Source organism: Alosa pseudoharengus, unplaced genomic scaffold (genome assembly GCF_046254945.1).
Source record: "Alosa pseudoharengus isolate Yale_2024_CS ecotype anadromous, Long Island Sound unplaced genomic scaffold, YU_APseudo_1.1 YU_APseudo_1.1_scf_20, whole genome shotgun sequence".
Taxonomy (NCBI): Eukaryota; Metazoa; Chordata; class Actinopteri; order Clupeiformes; family Clupeidae; genus Alosa; species Alosa pseudoharengus.
In genome coordinates, this window is record NW_027468664.1 from 23069481 (window position 1) to 23074480 (window position 5000).

General features: G+C 44.9%; 1 protein-coding gene across 3 annotated transcripts in view; it reads right to left on the minus strand.

The window, feature by feature from the left end:
- The window catches only part of cped1 (cadherin-like and PC-esterase domain containing 1), a 170775-nt gene that overhangs the window by 79244 nt on the left and 86531 nt on the right, over positions 1 to 5000 (minus strand). The window lies entirely within an intron of this gene.

Consider the following 5000-nt stretch of genomic DNA (forward strand, 5'->3'; position numbering starts at 1 on the left):
TGTATATATCTATGGGTTTTAACAATGTTTTCTTCTACACGATTCACGCGAAATTATCGTGAAGCTTCTGCACAGCGGCGCCATCGACTGGTCTGGCATATGCACTACAGCACATTTAGCCGGTTACACCTCTGTGTGTACACGCAAGGTTTTTTCTTGCAGGAGTCGTTAAAGGTGTGAAAGCGGTAAGAGAAAATCCACCCGGCAGTGTCGTGTAAACGGCCTCTTAGAGTAGCTGGAGGCATCGGTGTTGTGGCTGTGGCTGTGACAGTCTAATAGATGTCACATTAAGGGCTCTATTTTCCGTCCCGGCGCAATTGACTTTGTATACTCGCGCGTTTGTCTTTCCTATTTTGCAGTCAGCGCATATTGGAATTTTCCCTCCACAGGTACATGCCTGTAAATTAGGGAATTCGATTGCGCCCACGGGGGCGGTTCAGCGAAAAGACGGGGCGTGTTCTGGCGCAAACGTTCACTGTTGATATTTTGCAGTTTCAGAAAACAATTCCGCCACAGACCAGGAACTCCCTGGTCTAAAGTCTGTGGCGAAAATACAGATGCTATTTTAAGGGCGCATGCATGACCACAGGCCTGCATGAATGAATGCGTTGCACACCAATCTACAGACACCCCCGTGCACAGACGGAAACATTCAAAGCCTTGATAATATTTGTCCATTTCCTGGTTTTGTTCGTGCATTGGTGACCTAAATATTTAGTAGCCTATATAGTACAACATCTACATGCAATATCTTTAGGCTACAACAACGCCTAATTATGACCTATTAATCTGGAAAACTTTACAGCCCTATAAAGGCTAAAGTTACTTTTAGTTTTGTTCCAATTTACCGTTGTGTAAGGTTTTAAGCACCATAATTTTGCCTACCTTGTTGTAGCCCATCTGAAATAACTCCAAGCTTTGCTATGTTCCCTCCATCCTTTCGTTATTTTCAAAAAACGTTTTATATCCATGATGGCCTTGAAGTCTTGAGTTAGTGAATTAGCTTAAATCAGCTTTTCATGTGCTGTTAACCAGCAACAGATAGTACAAGAAAGCAGCAAGTATGGTTACAATTTCTGTACAATTTATGTAGTTGCTGCATCCATTCATTGTTATTCTCTCTCCTGCTCAAATAAATGTTGTGCGTGAATTAAGTTGATGATAACGTGTTTACAAACTCTGCTTTACAGAAAATATTGTAAATAGTCACGCAGTTAATGGGATACTGTGCAGAGTTGAAAGTTAGGTCAACTTAAACGAAGCCCTTGATTTGCCGCCTGTGCTGCGCAACGCACACCTCAACGCAGCTCCTCTCATCTATACAATGTAGTTCCCATTTCTGTAAACCATACATAATTTCAAAGAAAAATATTACCACTCGAGGGAAATCAGTGTGGTGTCCATGTGAAAAAATAGGCATAAATCTAGCGTAGCCTACACATTTTCACGAATCACTGATGTGTTGATGACATAAATTAGGAAATGTTAGAGGACTTAAAGCAACACCAAAGAGTTTTTTGTACCTTAAAATAATGTTTCCAAAATCGTTTCAGTGGTTCATCAACTCGTAACAGGGTGAACGGCACTTTCTGCATTCGCTTCGCGGCCCTCTATCGGCTATTACCGCACTATGTAAGTTTGCTGCATCGGGTAGCGGATCTGTAGTTCGATGGAATGAGACATGAGAAACTACAAATTTGACTTGCATCTGATGTCGCAATACATCGTACTTTCATAAAATCATGCAACTTATTCTTCCTTGTCTGTGGACATTGTTATTTGCAAAGCCGGTGCTCGATAAACAAATAGTGCGTGCGACAGATGAAAAGTTCTTTGGTGTTGCTTTAAGGAGACGTGATGTTGAACTGCATGCCGATGCCATTTAACCCTAATGCCCCAGCGGCAGCACGGGAGAGAAGAGATTAACTGACAGAAGATATGCATCGTCTATAGAGAGGTAATGTTAGATTACATTGTACATTGCAAATATATCACCATGCATTCATAACCTCGTGATTCAGTGAGAATGATCCCAAAACATCGGAAAGTATGTCTTTGTGACAATTCTGTATTACATTTTGTCAAGATGAAAAATCAATAGCTAACTGTTCCCAACTGAACAGTGATTATAGCGCTGTGAACGCTCCTGGCTGCGCCTGGCAAATACACCACCATAATAGCAATCAGCTATGGAACAAGCGTGCCTGTTGTTAAAGGGAATGTGAGATGACGCTCTGATTGGTTTATTGCACGTTACGCCCAAACCACACCCATGATTAATGTAGCTACTTCAGACAACCCCATTTTAGATTTGCGTCGGGCGCAACAGTCAAATATCCCGCCGGTAAAATAGCATCAGCGCCCGAGATCCGCCCACAAAGTGAATTGCGTTTTGCGCAAAGACACTTCCGTTTTAGACCATTAAAATAGGGCCCTATGTGTGTGAGTGCTTAGTAAACACCTCTGGGTTTGTGTGCAAAGGACTTGGACTCACACACACACACACACACACACACACACACACACACACACACACACACACACACACACACTTGGACTTGGATTAGGAACTTTGAGGAAAAATGCCAAAGCCACTCTCAGATTCCTCGATGTACCATACAGTGTGTGCTCTGTGTGCTTCCTGTGTGAGAATGTGTGTGTGTGTGTGTGTGTGTGTGTGTATATGTGTGTGTGTGTGTGTGTGTGTGTGTGTGTGTGTGTGTGTGTGTGTGTGTGTGTGTGTGTGTGTGTGTGCATTTCTGCAGGGAGGTCTGTGCCATGTGTATGTGTGTGTGTGGATATGTCTGCTGACTTGGTAAACACACTCATTTGGCGCGAGCTGTTTTTGACAAAGTGGCAAACAAGCTTAGGCAGCTGCAGCTGAACCCGATTGGTTCAAGTAAATCACAGACTGCAACCACCTCCTGGTTTCCACAAGAGCCCTTTCACACCTAGTCCATCACCTGAACGCCGCTCAAAACACACCACATAGACCTAGTCCATCACCTGAACACCACTCAAAATACACCACACACACACCTAGTCCATCACCTGAACGCAACTCAAAACACATCACACACACCTAGTCCATCACCTGAACACCACTCAAAACACACCACATAGACCTAGTCCATCACCTGAACACCACACACACCTAGTCCATCACCTGAACACCACTCAAAATACACCACACACACACCTAGTCCATCACCTGAACACCACTCAAAACACACCACACACACACACCTAGTCCATCACCTGAACACCACACACACCTAGTCCATCACCTGAACACCACACACACCTAGTCCATCACCTGAACACCACTCAAAACACACCACATAGACCTAGTCCATCACCTGAACACCACACACACCTAGTCCATCACCTGAACACCACACACACCTAGTCCATCACCTGAACACCACTCAAAATACACCACACACACACCTAGTCCATCACCTGAACACCACTCAAAACACACCACATAGACCTAGTCCATCACCTGAACACCACTCAAAACACACCACATAGACCTAGTCCATCACCTGATGCCACTCAAAATACACCACACAGACCTCACTCAAGATACTACACAAACCTCACTCAAAATACTGTAGATCTCATTCAAGAGATTAGATAGGTCTCATTCAATGTACTGAATACATATTACTCAAGATGCCTATTTGGAGCACTGAAGTCTTCTCATAGTAGTTGTTGATGTTGTTGTTAAGTTATGCGTAGTGAAGTGCCAAGTTTATCAAACATCAGCATTACTCAGTTAAAAGTAACAGTCGAAGTGAGTCAGCATATTTTGCCGTGAAGTCATTTAATGCCTTCCTGATAGCTGCTGCAAATATCCAATGAAACACAGAGTTTGTACCTGCAGTCATCATTATTGCTTCAGAGATACAGTAGATTTATGTGGCAAACTTTTCCTAAGGGGTAATTTTTGTAAGTTTTATTGCAAGTTTGTTTTTAAATTCTAGGAGCATAATAAGCAGTACTGTTCCCAATTCCCCCATAAAACACCCCGCTTTAAACACACACACACTCTCAGTCTCAGTCAGACACACAGACACACACACACACACACACACACACACAGAGGCCTACCTCAGACACACGCACACACACACACGCACACACACACACCACACACACACACACACACACACACACACACACACACACACACACACACACACACACAAACACACACACACACACACACACACACACAGAGGCCTACCTCAGACACACACACACACACACACACACAGACCTACCTCAGACACACACACACAGAGAGAGACCTACCTCAGACACACACACACACACACAGAAGCCTACCTCAGACACACACACACACACACACACACACACACACACACACACACACACACACACACACACACACACACAGAGGCCTACCTCAGCCACACACACACACACACACACACACACACACACACACACACACACACACACACACACACACACACACACACACACACACACACACACACACAGAGGCCTACCTCAGACACACACACACACACACAGAGGCCTACCTCAGCCACACACACACACACAGAGGCCTACCTCAGCCACACACACACACACACACACACACACACACACACACACACACACACACACACAGAGGCCTACCTCAGACACACACACACACACACAGAGGCCTACCTCAGCCACACACACACACACACACACACACACACACACAGAGGCCTACCTCAGCCACACACACACACACACACACACACACACACACACACACACACACACACACACACACAAACAAACATACACACACATACACTCACACACATACACACACACGCATGCACGCACACACACACACACACACACACACACACACACACACACACACACACACACACACACACACACACACACACAGAGGCCTACCTCAGCCACACACACACACACACACACACACACACACAGAGGCCTAC